This window comes from Larimichthys crocea, chromosome XII (assembly GCF_000972845.2).
Source record: "Larimichthys crocea isolate SSNF chromosome XII, L_crocea_2.0, whole genome shotgun sequence".
Lineage (NCBI taxonomy): Eukaryota > Metazoa > Chordata > Actinopteri > Sciaenidae > Larimichthys > Larimichthys crocea.
In genome coordinates this window covers 2,027,112-2,043,907 of record NC_040022.1, presented here as the reverse complement: position 1 = coordinate 2,043,907, position 16,796 = coordinate 2,027,112, and the positions used below count along the sequence as shown (strand labels likewise).

Below are 16,796 nucleotides of genomic sequence, written 5' to 3'. Positions count from 1 at the left end.
GGCCGCTGGAAGCTCTGACTAAACATACTTTAAAACAACTCAACATAAAATTAAATTACATACAGTAAGTAAGCATAGCTCAGTATATTAATATTTAACCTGCTAGACCCTCATAGCCCCTCAGAGAGCCTGTTGTATATTTCACTGGAGGTGCCCGTCATTTTAAAATCATACAAAACATGGAATATAAAGTCCTGAGCTTTGTTTTTGTAGATAGTATAAGTTGTCATCAATAACATATACAATAATATATAAGATTTATTTTGTGTCTTTTCCACTTTAAATCTAAAAATGACTCTGCCGACAAAGGATCTACAATCTTATAGAAGCTGTACGATTGTGCTGTGAGGGAGATCCTGACCCACCGTCCACAGTGGAAAACGACAAAGACATTGCGAGTTTAAGTGTTTTTGCTCATATCACATCACATAACCACCGTCAGTAAACAGCTGGCTTTACTGGCTCTCAGATGGAGGCTGTTTGCCGAAGAGTCGGTCGGGGAGGACTGACCTTGTCACTGTGTCATATAAGCTGTCATAGAAAGTACAACATTACTGTTTGTTATAACAATAAAGGATGCTTGAAATTTCATCACATAACCACCGTCAGTAAACAGCTGGCTTTACTGGCTCTCATTGTCCAGATGGAGACTGTTCGCCGAAGAGTCGGTCGGGAGGACCTTGTCACTGTGACTTTTCCATGTAGCTGTATTGTTCTTATAAAGACAACAAATGTCACATATCTGGTATCAAATCAAAGAGAAAAAAATGTTTTTTGAACTCAATTACTTTTTTATTTTTGACAAGATTAAATTAAGTAAATGTTTGACAGTCACATATTTGCCCGCCAATACTGTGAAATCCAGGATGATGCAGGTGAGTCTCTGTCTGCAGGTAAATCGGGTCTTTCATGTATTTCTGCGGAGGGAGCAGTGACAGCAAGCCATTTTTCAAAAGATTAATTACATGTGTTTCCATGAGTGATGCAGAGTTTGTTCAAAGGCCTGTCGACACCTCACCCAAACTGCTCACTTATAACTACTCTGCTACTAACTCCTTCATGAAATGCAACGCTGCTATTTGTGGGTGAACTCGTTTTAATCCTGGAATTAAAATGAAACCAATTTTCCTTTTTTTTTTTCTTTTTTTTTTTTTTCTGTGGGGCCATGAAATGAAACGCGGTGTGACATTTTCTCGTTAAAGAACCGTGAGATAAGAACGACTTCGCTTCTCTGAGCTTTACGGCAAAAAAAACAAAAAAAACATTCTCAGTCATTTGCATGACTTCATTAAACTCTCTTTACTTTCACTGCTGCTGCCACTGAATGCAGCAGCAGCAGTGAAAGTGCAGGTTTAGTGAATAATAAGATCATATGGGGTTATAAGTGTGCACTTAATAAGTCTAACAAGTCATGCCGCCATGGGACATTAGCAGGGAGTGGATCAATGCACATGAGATGCCAGTGCATTAACTTGACTTAATTATAGTTTCTCTCTTGTGTCAAACCCACCTCTTGTCTCCCCGCAACACACATGGATGCACTTAGCTGCCTGTTTGTTAGGTATACTCTAATGAGATAAAGCTAATGCAGTCTAATGCAACAGTCCTGCAATAAATCATATCTACATGAAGGTTAAAATATTCAGTCTTAAGAGTTTAATCAACTGTACAGTCATTTTAGAGGCTAGACTTTGTGGTGCTGTTGGATGGTAACCTCTCTGAGTCCGTCTTCTGAGCCAAAATACTTAAAACTGTGAGTTATTCGGTCTGGTAATATTTGGAAAGTCCAGAAGAATGAGATGATGAAATGAGAACACAGTCAAACTTAAGTCTTGCACACATACACGTACACTGTCCTTATTTAATTCGCAGTAATGGCTGTAGTTGAATTGATTGATGGATGTAATGATCAAAGTTCCTTTCTGTCTTGCAAACTGGCAGAGTGTTGTCCAGAAGAATCCTTCACCCCGAGTGAGTCCTTGACTTAAATTAGATTTTAACTGCAATGCGGCTGGCTTTTAGCTCACACCGTTTGCCAGTTAGTGTAATGTGTGTTAATGGACCATCCACTTAGGAATGACTCTTAAACTTACACTGTCCATAAAGAACAAACACAGTCACACATCTGCAGGATGAGAGCGCGGAGCAGGTGCTGCTTTCTCCGTCAACGCCGACCTTATTATCGCTGATGTTTTTATAATGTGCACAGAGTCGCCCTCGGATTAACCAAAGGAACGCGTGAACGTGTGTGACAAACAGTCGCTGTTGGTTGTTATCATAGTGTGCAGATGTGGCCGTGCGCTGCCCATGTGATTGGAGCTTCAGAGGCTTTAAGAGTGGAAGGTTTTCTCTTTTTTATTGCCTGACACGAGTGATTTGTTGAAATTCGATATACTTTACTGCTCACGCCCCACACATGCCACAGCACGACACGTTTCTCTTACACGCTGAACCTCAAGGTCAAACGTTGCTTTGTTCATTTTTAGAATATGCACGTGCGTCGGCCTGTTGTGTATGTGCACATCTACATGTGTATGTTGGCGAATTTGTGTAGGTGTTTGCAACTGAGGAGGAAGAGGGTTACATGTAGCATGTTGTATGTTGTGTGCGTGTGGGACAAGACATCTTCTCATTGGTTTCTGCCATTTTTCTTTAACCACTGGAAATCTGCATACAAAGGAATAAAACACTGTGCTTCAGATGTGTGTGTGTGTGTGTGTGTGTGAGTTTAGATCAGTGTCATCCTTCACTTGTATAATGAGCCGTATGTATCATAACTCAAACGTAAACGTCCCAATCTGTGACTTGTTTATAGCGCAGTTTACGCCCACCTGTCACATGAACTCCACATGATTCACATCAGTTTGCAGCCGTTATGATGTCAGTGGTCCTCCTGAATACAGAAAAAGGCGAAAAAAAAGCTCCTATTTGTATTCAAATGCACATACAATCTATATATGAGCATGAACTGCCAGAGCAGGTTCACTTTAGTGTGTCAATAGCATGACCACCAATTAGATCACTGATCCTGTCATAGTCCTCCTTTGACAGGTAATAAGGACAGATACATACTGATGTGCTTTTTATGTGCAACACATTCTCACTTATTTTGAGCCTTTGAATATTTGTGAATTATTAAGTCTCTTATGTTCTAGTTATGTAAATATATTCTTTCCATTTTCACTTATAATTGTCGCTGTGAACGATTTTTCCTGGAGGCACCTGAGCGTTTTATCTCATCTCAGTACTTCTTTTTTACGGCTCTGGTTCTGTGTGTCTTGTAACATAGCGGTTAACAAGCTGTAAATCACAGAGATAGGTCATAACCAGCTTGATGATCCAAATTATTATCCAGATTTACAAGTGTTAGTTTTAGTAAAAACAAGTAAAAGACCTCAGGACATCAGCTCAAGATACTGATGCTGACTGCTGGACAAACTTCTACAAACTTTCCCTGTCCTAGGCGTGGCCCCCAGTCTCCTGTGGAGATAACTGGACAATATATAGTGTACTGGAGTGGACATTTAATTTAATGCTAGGCAACAATTAAATACATATACATTTGATGGATGATCTGAATTGTGACGTAAAGCTCATAGAATACAGACTATGTCATTATCAATCTAGCCACATGTTACACATATTTATATTCATATGCAGTATGAACATTTTTTTCTTTAGTCATTCCTTCAAACAGTTAGTCAGAGGTTGAAAAATGTCCCATATGGCCTCCCATAAACTCTCTTTGCTTCTGCCAGCTTGCAAAACTTATTTCAGAAGCGTTTTCCAGGAGAAACAATAAATAAATATCCTCATTTAAATAACTTCGCCCCATTTAAATTAACTGCTGGACATAAAATTAGTGGGCTCTGCCTTTGCCAGCGATTCGGTTGCTTCTCACCACATTCAGATAAAGTTTTACAGATGTTGTACATGTCCTGAAGGGACACCAGTGACCACAAACACTTCAGCACTCTCCAATCTTCTGAGCTCTTTTCTTGTCTTATAGTTGTTGCTTTACCAGTGATAGCCGACCCTGACTTTCCCTTTTTGAAAACTGAACCTATCTCAAACTTGTTGAAATGATTTAGTCTCCCTGTCTTCTCCCCTTCTCCTTTCTCTGCCTTTGAATGATCGCCGACTCTCATATCGCAGTGCTGGAACTCATATTGCCTCTGAAGTCAGTGTCAGCTATTCCCAGACACCTGTTGCCAGGGTTCACACTATTCTGTCGGCCAAGACCGGCACACCAGATACTGTGTGAATCACACAATCAGCTGACCTCAGCATTCCTGTCATGTGTGTGACGATTTTAATAGGAATTGTTAAGATACATTTTTTGGTGCCATTGTCATGAGTAATTTAATAAGTAGCTACTTTAATTTCTGTCATTGGATAATATAAATAATAAAATGGTGACTGCTATAGACATGCTGTTCATATCATCTCGATATCTGTTTTTCCTTCGCTCCGCTGGGCAGAACCAACATGTCACTGTGCCTGTGCATCAACTTCAAATGTTCAGTTCAGGCGGATACATCTCTTACCCCACAAAAATAGTTGGAGCGGAGTCAGTGCCACACTGAAGATGGAAATGTGAGTGTAATGAGACAATTCTGTCTGATATCAGATGATCATGACAGTGCTGATCATCTCCACATCACTCCACATTACTACCAGGATGATGTCCAGCACACCTCGTTCTATCCTGGCAATCATTATGTGTTGCGAGAGAATCTTGACTGCAACGATTTAGACTAATCTCAGTTACAACTAAATTGATCTGACATCTCCGCAATCCTATGTTAGCCCTGACGCTCTCCCCCTTGCAGTGACCTTAAAAGCTGTTAATATTCTTTAATACATGTGCACTCTAGTTTTAAAATCAGCACGCAGGTCTCCAGCCTCGTCCTGACGACATATCGTGATGAAAGTGATAAAGATGCCGTTGATGACAATAACATTGACACTTCACGGCCTCTACAGTCCCAGCACTGACCCGAGAGATCTCATTTTCCAGATTGTCCAGGCCGGACACACGGAGAGATGCCTGTCGCTGCACTCATACATCCTCCTCCCTAAATCACATCCAACAAATCAATTTTTCCCCCGTGCAGCCTTTTGCTTCCTCCTTTTCCCTCCATCATCCTATCTCCTCTCTGTCAAGGCTTCCTCTGTGCGTATGCAGACATGTCAATCATTCTTTATGTCTCTTGATAACTCTGTACTTCTGACGGGAGGCTCAGTTCTGTCCGATATCTACGGGGCCTTGCAGCGAGGAGCGTTTTACCTCGATACCTTCATATATATGTAGAAACAAGCGTGATTAAGCAGGTGGATCGAGCGACACGAGCATCAGGGGAACATACAGTCACACATGGACAAAAACAGACAGCAGACGAGATTGGATTGGATTTCCTATTAACAGGAGAATCATTTATCTGTCATCTTTTTCTCTTCCTCTTTATTTTTTCATCCATCTCTGCCTTTTATGTTTCCCTCACCATTATTTTTCTTTCACTCTGTTTTTAGTGTGAGAGAGATAGATGGGGTAAAAAAAAAAAAAGCTTAGACAGGGTAATATAATAGAGTACGTGGAGGGCAGAGATGATGCCATAAAACAGCTTTTTATTTTTGCTACTTGCCCAAGGACAGAAAAAGTGTCTTCACCAGAAAGATTCTACATATTTACATATTCTGTACCTTCATTTTTTAAATGGATTTTACATTCTCTGCAGTGGCTGACACAATATATAGATATAAATGTAAAATGATTTACTCATCAGCATTGGAAAATTAAATCATCTCCAAAAGGCTCGTGATATTATTTATGTACAAGCGCAACATCCGAATCTTACCTCAAATCTAAATGCCTTTTGTTCCCGTTAGATGCACTCATGCTGCAGTTAGCCTCTACTGCAGCATTTTATTCCATCCGATACCTTTTTCTTTACTGTGTCTTTCTCCCTCTATCGTGCCTGCGTCTATCAAGGCTGTCACTTTGCACAAAGTTCAGTGCTTGAATGATGCTCTCTGATCTAAATAAATCACGCCTGCTGACTTTGTCTGAATGCAAAACCTTGTCAAAGAGATGCTGACGGTGCAGCTTTGCTCTGAATACATACTTTTCCAAGTCCTCCTGTTGTGCGGAGACAACCTTGAGTGCCGAGTGTTGTGAAGAATTGTATTCATAATGATGTATGAATGCAGTGATATAATGATCAGTATAGCGCTTGCTTTCCTAAGCACAAATATACAGCTGTATCTCAAGGTGAAGAAGTCAGTGTCCTCAAAACAATCTAAGATTTCACACTGTCTCAAGACCACAAGACAGATGCTTGATTCTGTGTAACCCCATACTGTATGTGGGATGAACAAATTCAATCAAATCTTACCCACATGTGCTATTTAGGCATTCACCAGATGTTCTTATCCGGCGACCAGTGAAATAAGTGAATAAATTGAACTACATTTATTTCCAGATACATAGTCTGGCAATTTAGTGTGGTATATAAGCAATAAAATAAATCTGTATAAGCAGATAAATAACAGCTGCCTCACTAATGTGTGTGTAAGAGCCAAGCACAAGGTGAGTTGAATCAGTGCAGTGAATCAAGCAGCTCCCTTAAAACTTCCCGTAATTGCACGAGAGAGTTTAAAATCAACACTTTTAATGTTCATCAAACTGCTGACACAACGTTTTTCTAAAGAATGAGCAGGATTGACCTTGTCGGCTGCATCTCTTGAGCTTTTTTGGTATGCGCACAGTGATTTGTTTGATTGAGGACAAGTCTGCATTGAGTAGTTTCAACGAATCAGGAAATTTGCCAACATGTTGCAAGCTATATGTGTAATTGAATTATTTAGGCAGGAGGTTTCAAGGACGAACACTATCTCCTCTGCATAGTGACATGCCCTAAAACAGCAGCCTCATGCTCTAGAGAGTATGGCAATCAAAAATATTACCTATACACCGGTGCAATGATCTAATACTACACCTTATTTCTTATAATACAGGAAGATGGTTGCCTTAGGTGGGAAGATACTCAGATACATGATTGAACCTCTGTATTAGAGGAAAGAAGAAGTAGAGTTGAGTATCGTCTGCATAGAAAGGCAGTGGGTTGTCCTATCTACAAGAATATACTCTTACAAAGGTGATACTGAACACACAACCTGGCAGGACCATTTCTAAGATGTGATGTCAAGGTCAAGGTGTATTTTGAGAATAGGTGAATGTTTGAGTCATTCATGTAGTGAAGAAAGTCACCTTTAAAAAATGGGTTGATTTTAGCCAAATATAACACTGAACTTTGTTTAGGTGTTTTCTCAAACTTCTGCTTTATCCATGCATACTTTCTCTATCTCTTTGTTTCTCTATGCTACCCTGAAAAACTGCCTGTGTCGGCATTATGTCGGCTTACCTGGACTCAGGTTCAAAGGCATCTCTCGTCCTCCTGCCTTCTGCCCTTTCTGATTAGCATCACTCCTTCTCTCCTCCTTTCCTCTGGGATTCTTCCTCATACAGTTTCTTATCCTCTTATCTCATCCTTAGACCTCAAGTCTAACCTTCCTTTGTTCCAAGTTGCAGGATGTAATATAAATGTAATCTCATGTTTTAGTCAAACCCTGGACTGGAAAAGTTGAACCATAAGTTTTGTATAGTAAGTAAAAATAAGGAAATGAGAATAAGAACTGGTAATGAATAGAAATTAGAAATTATGGATCCATTTTATAGTCTCAAACAAACTGTTATAAACAGGAGTCCCATGAGCAAGTTTGTGTTGATTACTATATATGCTATATTATCATTGATAAGGACATAGAGGACATAGAAGAAAGAAATAGTCCATGAAAGGCTTTCATTTTTATAATCCATGATGGTTTTACTTGTCAGGTTTTGGATGAGGCCATGATTATTCTCCTTCTTATTTTCTGTCTTTTTGCTTTCTCATCCCTACCTTCCACTCCCGTCCATGCCTCATCTAACATGGACATTCCCTGGTGGGATCCATTTTCAACCTCGAGCCCTCATCACTCGCTTTCTTCTTTCGCTCTGTCTGCATTCCTCTTTGAATCTCTCCTTTGCCATTCCTCTTTTAAATTTCTTTTTCTTTCATCGTCTACCTTGAGCTTCCTCCCGGCTTCACTTGTCACTGCTCCATCACTTCCCTTCTCTCGTTCCCTCCTGTCTCCTGTCCTCCTGCTGAGCACCTTGTCAGCGTAAAGAGAACCGCGAGAGGCACCCTGGCACATCATAGGAACAAGGCATCCTCCTCTGCGGTCCTTTGGCTGCTGTCAGGAGGTTGGAGAAGGTGATAAATTTAGAGGAGTGTACCAGCCGATGGATTGGAGGAGGTAGAGAACACTTGTCACAAGTTTGCATCAAATTTAGATAAAGATGTTGATGAGGGAGAGATGAAAGGGAAAGGACATTGAATAGTTAAAGGACTTTGAAGGGAAGGTTTGCGAATTGGACTGGGATTGATGTCCCTTTGCAGTTATGCCAAGGGGAATACAGCACAGAGGACAGAAAGAGACAAAAAGGAAAGTTTCATTGAGCTAGGCCGGTCGTCTTATCTAAATGGCAAATAACTGACGAATTTGTCAGTAAATGACCCATGTGATTGTTCCCATAATGACTCCTGTGAGCGTTTTCTAAACTCCGACTAAAACTACCTACTTAGGGGTGAAGAAATGATTGCGTGTTGTGTGTAGAATAAACCAAACTTTGCCTTTGGAAAGACACAGTACACTGACTGCAACTTGTTCAACCATCCACCTCAATCTCTTCCCTAAGGTCATGTTTGGACAGACAGCAGCACTGCGTGGAAATAGCGGACTCTTCATGCATTTCAATGGGGAGTGCTGCATTGGCACAGTGAGTGTGCCAAAGGGCAATGCAAGTAAAAAAAAAGTGAAACTTTTTTCTGCAGCGCAATGAAACGTCATCCAGTAAGATGCTGTGTTGGACGATCAAAAGTCACATTCCTGACAGATCAATTTGTAACGTGAACGGTGTATTTCTGTTTATTGTTAAAGTCTGAACCCAGAGAAGAAGAAGCAGAAGTCTAAGAGAACTGAAAAGCACTGAGATCAAACAACGCTGGACTGGGGAACAAACACAGATGACCCGACGAATGAAAGAGAAAAACAAGAGAACTAATTAACACAGAAAGCAGGCGGGAAAATAGAGAAGTAGAGAAACACAACACACCCACGGAAAGACTCTTTCAACGTAAAGCAGGAAACACTAAACCAGAAACCCAAAACCATGACTGTTCACCTCAAGACTGTTGTGACAAAGGATCAATAGATTGCTGTCATGATAACTGTCTGTGAACCACTGCTCGGGCCTTCATATGAATAGAAGTGTTACTCAATCCAGCCCTCCTGGTGTTGTTTTTCCTAGCACCTCAAATAACACGCGATATGAATTAACGTGATGAGTTTGTGTGGTGTTTTAAAGACCTCACACTCCGTCTCTGCTCCTAAGAGAAGCCGAGAACTAATCAAGAAGGTGTTGTCAGTGAACATATATCATTTCAAGCATTTGCTGTTGTTTTTCTGGTGAAGACAGTCCCTCACATATAAAAGCTTCCGCAAAACATTTCATGTTTAAGTTGCAAAGACAATAAATCTCTGCCCGTTTTAAAATGATTCTGGAAAAAAAAAAAACATCCAACGTCAATAAAACATCTGTCATAAAATTGATAGTTGTCTCATAAATACAGCGCGCTGACAGTAACTGAGATAACACCACCTGTTGTCGAAAGTCATTCACACAGCAGAGAAGACCTGTCTCTGTTTTAATGTCTCACACTCTTTCCCACACACAGACATACACGACATGCACACAAAGACTCAACTACACACACATCCATTCCTCAGAAACTTGTTTATGGCTTTCACATTGAGACAGTAGCCCCTAAGTCTCATATTGGACTCTCACAACCAGAGTGTCCGAAAGGTCAGGGTGAGAGGTTCTTCAGTAATAGAAACAGCTGATGTTTACCGTGATCTATAATCACTTCACATCTATAAGTGAGCCCCAGGGAGGGTTTCTGGGCATGGAGTGCCGCACTGCCCCACAGGGATGTATACTGTATGGCCTGACAATGCTTGAGTGCTTTGGGCTCGGTGACAAAAAGTAAATGGGTCCTCTTGCTTTTCTGCAAATTCATTATGGCAGGCATAGTGGACCATGGCGGCTTTCTGGACCTCTGCACACTCTTAGTCTAGCTTTAACATAAAGTCACAAACACTATTAATTCAACCACTGCTGCAAAATGACCCAAATGGAACCAACCTTTAACTTTTTGTAACATATCATATTTCTATATTGCTTAGAAACCAGACAGTCACACTAATGTAACAATCTTTGATTTTGATTATTATGAAAAATAGGATTTTTTTGGTTTACTGTCATCGACTGTGATAAAAGTAGAAGAGGTTTGGACCTCATGTTGCTGAAAGCCATAAATCAGAGAAGGGTAGATGAGAAATAAAAGTGAAAATTAAAAAGTTTAAGAGAAGAAAGAGGCAAAGAGAAAGTAAAGGAGAGAGACTGGATCAGAATCAGAGGGGGATTAGAGGACAGAGCGAGGTCCCTCGGGTGGGAGGTGTGAGAAAATGAGGTGGAGAAATCAAATGGCTGCAACGAGACAGGAGATGAGGGGGGCGAGAGTGGGTGAGCATAAGAAAAGAAGTCTGGCTGGTACGAGAGGTGAGTGAGTGATGATTATAAATAGTAATGTTTGATTAGCATGAGTGCGGTCAGGAAAGCGATATGGGCCTAACATCACTGACCTCCCACTGACGCTGAATCGGGCTCCCATATTCCATCCCAAAATAGTTACAGAGGACACGTATAAAACGGAAAGGGCACACCCCTCTTATGTTTTACCGGACGTCCCTCTTGTATCCATCTGGTCCAACATCCATCAGCCCGTAACCAGGTAAGATGAAGAAATATGAGATACTATATGAAGACAGTGGACAGACAGTGTGCCTGCAGGAGATTGCAAGAAGTATCGATAGTGAATGGTAGATATCAATATCGCAGTAGCTCTACAATCACTGATGTTGCTTTGTGATCAGTTGCAGTGATGTATGCAACTAAGAGCAAAGGTGATAGATAAACGTGTGAAGAAATGCAATTTCCTTTTCTTTTACAGGCTCCTCTATAGAATGAGATTAGATTTAGATACAGAGAGCGTATATCAACAGGGTAATTACTTCGTGATAGCAACGGTTTGCTGCCAAAATAAGAGACATGGGTGTAATTTTGTTGCAGTGCTTACTTGTGATATCTTTCAAGGTCAACTTTTAATTACACCTGATGAGATTGAGCACAGCTTCTATCCGGCTTCAGGGTAACGTGGTTTTGTCCAAACGCTGACGCAGTAAAAGACGTGAAGTGAGAATTAATTTTGTAATCGTACTTCTGATTCCTGGGCGAGGTGCAGAGCTGTAAAAAATGTTGCATGCGCTCGCACATAGAGGCGTTGTACACCATGAATATTCATAGACAGAACGGTGCAATCTGAGTTAATTAATGAAGGGGGCGCGTAATATTTTGTTCGTGTGTCACAATGAAATATGTAATGCTTTTTAGCGCTCTTAACGCCGCTGCTTTCAGCGGCTGATTAAAAGAAATTTACATCTTTAATCTGTTTTCTAATATTTTATGCAAATGCATGTTAAGTCTGCACGCTTAAGACTGCTTTCATCGCATGTGTGTTCTGCAAAGTCATCTCATTAGAGTTTGTGGTAACCAAAGCTTCATGCACACACACACACACACACATTTTTAGCCATGCTCGCACCTGTAGAGCTGTTATTTAGCTCAATAACATTTGGATAAATCGCCATGAAATCTGTGCACGCAATCTTATTTTTGGTTTGGTTTTGGTTACCTGCAAGACGACATTTATTATCAGCCTCAGCTGTACTTGTCTGGTGCCAATCAGAAAAAGTTCTCATGCTAACAACCTGTGAGTATCTGGGCACTCATCAACAGGTTAAATGTGGTACGCTGAGCACTTCTCGTCCTCGATGGTCACCATTTTGGCTACGTAGTGGCAGGGGAGGGACCACGAATGTCTAAGTTGTGCAAGTGTTTTATATTTAGAATTTGGCACTGATGTTCTGCATGGTTGCATTTTGGCACTAAAATGTTTGTAAAAGATCATCACAACGGACATATAATGAGAAGTTAGCACACATACTAGGAAGTACATAGTGTGTACAGTGTACTACAATGAAGTGTACTAATGTAAGTATCCAAAATGAGACACAGTACTAGACTTGCTTTCACCCATACCAAAACATTTAAACAGTTACTGTACAGTTTAAAAAGTAACTAATATAATCAAGTGAAGGAGAGGTGCCAAAAGAAGAAACAAATAAATAATTCATTTATAATTTACAAACAGACTCAGTCAATCAGAAAGACAATTACCGTAGAGTTATGAACACACACATGGGACTTTTGTTGTTGCCAAGCTGGAACAGTGTGGTTGAGCTCCCCTGTCTGTACCTGCCGGAGGATTAGACAGTGGACAGTGGTGATAAGAGCAAGACGACCCCCCAGGCCGCTGCACTACTTGCACATTCTCCATCATCCACTCCATGAAATCAATAGACAATGTAATGCTCATGGGGAAAAAAGATAGTGCTGGCTACAGTCAACCATCGAGCTTATAGATCAGTAGCTATTCAGATAAAAAGCTTTTGATTGAGGAAATGAACTGCAGTCGCTCTTTACAGAGACTGGAGATAAATAATACACAACATATCAGTTCAAGTTTTTGATGGTTAAGATACTTTTATGATCTGCCCGAACACGTAGATCTAATAATTGTTTATTTTCTTCAGATTTTTAGTTATTTTGGTCTTCTCTATAAACTGGTGCTCAAACTATGGTACATGCACCACAGGTGGGACGCAACCTCCCTGTATCGGAGGACTGGAGGAGTCTCCGAGTACATACATTTGATCATAAAGACTTTAACTACCAGCCTTGCTAATATGAAAGATTTAAAGTTCAGCATTTTAGGAAATTCATCAGCTTTCGTGTTGAGAAAGAAATCTGGCACGCTGTTCGGGATTCTTATATGAGGTATAAACCTGCCTTAATGGTACTTGGAGAGCCAAATATTATCTGAGGTGGTACACAGTGTAAAAAAGTTTGACAAACACTGGTTTAGAAGCTCACTTTTAATAGAAACCACCGACATTGCAATAGTTTGCGCTCATATTACTGTGAAGTGCTTTGGATTAGACTCTAACATTACATTATCAAAGACACGAGGTGTCCATGAAATAGAATATTACAATGCCAGTGTTATATTAATCATCGTAGCACTCCCTTAGAAGAAGATAATACTGCATTACCTTCTATTACTACCTTCTGTTTATATGTGAACCCGCCTGTAATGCACTCAGTAAATCTATTTTATGGCAGCGGCACAGTCCTCATATAAGCAAGTAAAGACAGTCTAATTCAGTTGTTCATTACATGAGAAATCCCAATATTGGTGACCTTAGTTTAAACTTAAAACAGCATAAAGCTCAAGGGATGTATGAGTCACATAAAAACAATGATTGCACAAAACAATGCACATTGTTAAGTGCCTCATTGCAATGACACAGCAGCACAAAGGGGGGGAAAAAACGAAACACCGTCAAAGCCTATTTCTGTAGAGGACAAGAGTTCACCTCCAGTTTGCAAACGGCAAGAGGAATATTTTTCTGCAGCATGTTTCACCTTTATCCCTTAACTTTGTCTTGCTCTATTCATCATATGCGCATATTTTATGAGCTTTTTACAGAGTGCCCCACAAACATGAACAGTCAAAAGAACATACTGGGCTCGTGTTTCTTCCAAATGCAAGTACATTCTTCTTTAAGCCGCCCGCCTCTTCACCCGAGCCTGTTTGGCATTCTCCGTAATGCTCATAAACACTTGCATGCCACACACATATTCACACTTTCATGCAGCTGTTACAGTACAGACTGGAGAGTTGGCATCCCTGCAGCATGGTTAGGTTTCCCACACCTAGAGAGATCATGATGGTGATGAGACTTCCCACAAAGGAAACTCCAGTTCTCACACTGTGTTATGCCATCACTACCCTGCAGAAATCTTTTAAAACACTATTTTTTTCTGGCACACGTTGTTAGTTTATTCCCCTCTGTTCCATATGAAGCACATTCAGTCAAGCGTTTCCTAAATATGTGGAGCATATCTTCAGCAGTGCTAAAATATTCCCTGGCAAAATAAGCCAGCCTTTTGTTCTGGGGGGGGAAATGTGAGGATGGAGGCGCTCCGTGCATTACGTCTTACCTCAGTAATCTGCTTCACTCATGAAAATGTTGATTTGAAGTAAACAGCACACATCAGGGACAGAGTTTCAAGACCGTGGAAATGAAAGAATCCAGTACAACCTGAGTTGAAACATTTTATCTAGCAAAGATAAAGCAGTTATTGATTATGGTAGTTTCGATTGAGACTCATATCCGCCCATTTCCTTCATCTTATCCAGGGTCGGTAAGCAAGTAAGTTATGTCTCCCCAGTAATGTATTCCAGTTCCTCCTGGGAGATCCCCATGGTGTTCCCAGACCTGATGGCTTATGTAGTCCCTCTAGCGGGTTCTAGGTCTGTCCCGAGGTCTCCTCCCAGTTGGACGTGCCTGAAACACCTCGAGAGGAAGGTACCCAAGAGGCCTCCTGATCCAATGCTCATTGCCCTACTTAAAACTCAGATGGTAGTTTGAAAAGATTTCTTTCAAAATGATTGTTAATTCAACAAATGTATGGGTTGCATTTGCAGCCAGGTATGATCTGAAAGTCTTCATTCATACTATAATGTCTGAAGCTTGAATCATTTCAGATATTGACTGCAGTTTTCTTTTTCTCGCTAAGATAAAAACTGTGTATCGATAGAATCACATAAAAACCACTGAGGCTTGAAGCTTGAAACATTAAAAACTAATAAATAAAAGAAAACGACACTCAGGTTTTACTCATTACTGGCACTGCTGTATTACCAATCAAAAGAATATTGATTTTGTATTGTAATATCTCTTCTGTGTCCATTTGAGTTTTACTATATCATCCCTCTAAATTGCACCCATATCGACACAGTGAAACCACGCTGTCCTATAAATTTCACATGCATATGTTGTAGCTTAGGCAGGAGAGATGGTCGATCATCATTTGTACAGTCGGCGGATCGATCCCTTTCACCTTTGGTCGACTTGTCAAAGCAGGATACTGAAACCCAAATTGCTCCTTTTGTGTATGTAAGAAATAATTTTTTGGATCACTGGGAAGATGTGTCTGAAGACTTAATACATTCTGCTGTAGACCTTACTGTGTGTTTAAAGAAGAAATCAATATTTTTCACATTAATAATGTATTAAATGACAATGTGAAAACAACATGACAAAGTGAAAGTTGTCACTTGTCAGATTATCCCCTCGGCTTTATGCTGCTTTATTGTGATTTTCAGCTCATTTTCACCCACAGCAGGCAGCTGCTTTCAGCTGAAAAAGCTCTAAAAACCCGCTGAACACGACCTGCTCAGCAGACAGACATGGTTAAACACTAGCTGGTGACACAGTGGAGTTAAAGATCTTGATTTTACCCTCAGGAGTTGGTAGCAACCAAAAACAGAACAAAAACAGAGCGAACTTACATTAATCATTTGGACAGAAACAAGAGTGTATATGAATGATAATGTTGCTCTGAAACTGCTGCATGTGAAAAATAAGCAACTCCAGTCCTCCAGTGGCAAAAAAACAGAAGATAGTGAAGGTTTAACTAGCCGACTGACAGAAATCAAACCGATATCAAACAGCAGCTCAGCTCAACTACGATTGGTCTTTATATTTCCCTTTGAATAACTCAATGTGGCATTCTTTATACACTTCCAGTGGCTGCACACGGACTGCGATATCTCCGTAAATCAATCTTATCCTCCTCATTTCACGGTGAATTGTTTCTTTTCCCCACGGACACCTCTGTGGTAAAGGTCAGAGAAGGAGGTTGTGCTCTTATAATGATAAAAGATTGAATGTGTGGCCACACAAGTTCAGCAGTGTTCGGTATTGATTGGTGTGTGCAGCAGCATGTTACAGTAGTAGATAAGACCATAGTTCAAAAGAAGCTCATGCATCACTGAAGCTGAGTGTGACACCAATAGAAGAAGATGAATCATTTTTAACATTTATCTGTGAGCAGTTTATACCAAAGATCTATACAGTTTATAATTTGTATAACCACGGACCAACTTCTAAGATTAATTAACAGACAACACTGTAAATATGATAATTTATACATATCTCATTCACCCATTCATACACTGATGGCTTGGCTGCCTTGTAAGGTGCAAACAGCTCATCAGTTTTTGGGAGTTAATCTTCAGGAGCAATTTGGGGTTCAGTATCCTGCCAAGGACACTTCAACCACCAATCATCTGATCAGTCCGGTTACATGTCCCGCTCAACCAGCTCCTGTTCTGGCATAACACCAGCTTCACTCCCAGTCAGCAATGCGCTGCAGGCCAGGTTGAAAACGTCCTCTTCCTGGTGGTCTAAACTCCTGTGGTACAAACACTAACACTCCCTCAGCTAACATCAGCTAACAGCAGCTACAGCTGGCAGCAGTTTACTTCACTGTCCATCAGGAAACTCTGTAAATCACAGAGAGTTGAGCAGCGGAGCAGCCGGAGGACATCAGAGGGAAAACCAGAAACAATTTCTCCATAAAATATGATCCAGTTTCACCA

At 40.5% G+C, this 16,796-nt stretch overlaps 1 protein-coding gene across 3 annotated transcripts in view; it reads left to right on the top strand.

Moving 5' to 3' along the window:
* Positions 1 to 16,796, top strand: part of pvalb6 (parvalbumin 6) — a 44,936-nt gene that overhangs the window by 22,678 nt on the left and 5,462 nt on the right. Inside the window, exon 1 of one of the 3 annotated variants that reach the window (XM_010735865.3) lies at positions 10,920 to 10,958. The exons of the other annotated variants lie outside the window; for them this stretch is intronic. The gene's annotated coding sequence lies outside the window, so the exon portion shown is untranslated. Of the gene's footprint in view, positions 1 to 10,919; positions 10,959 to 16,796 lie in introns of those variants that run through there. 3 annotated transcript variants of the gene reach the window in all.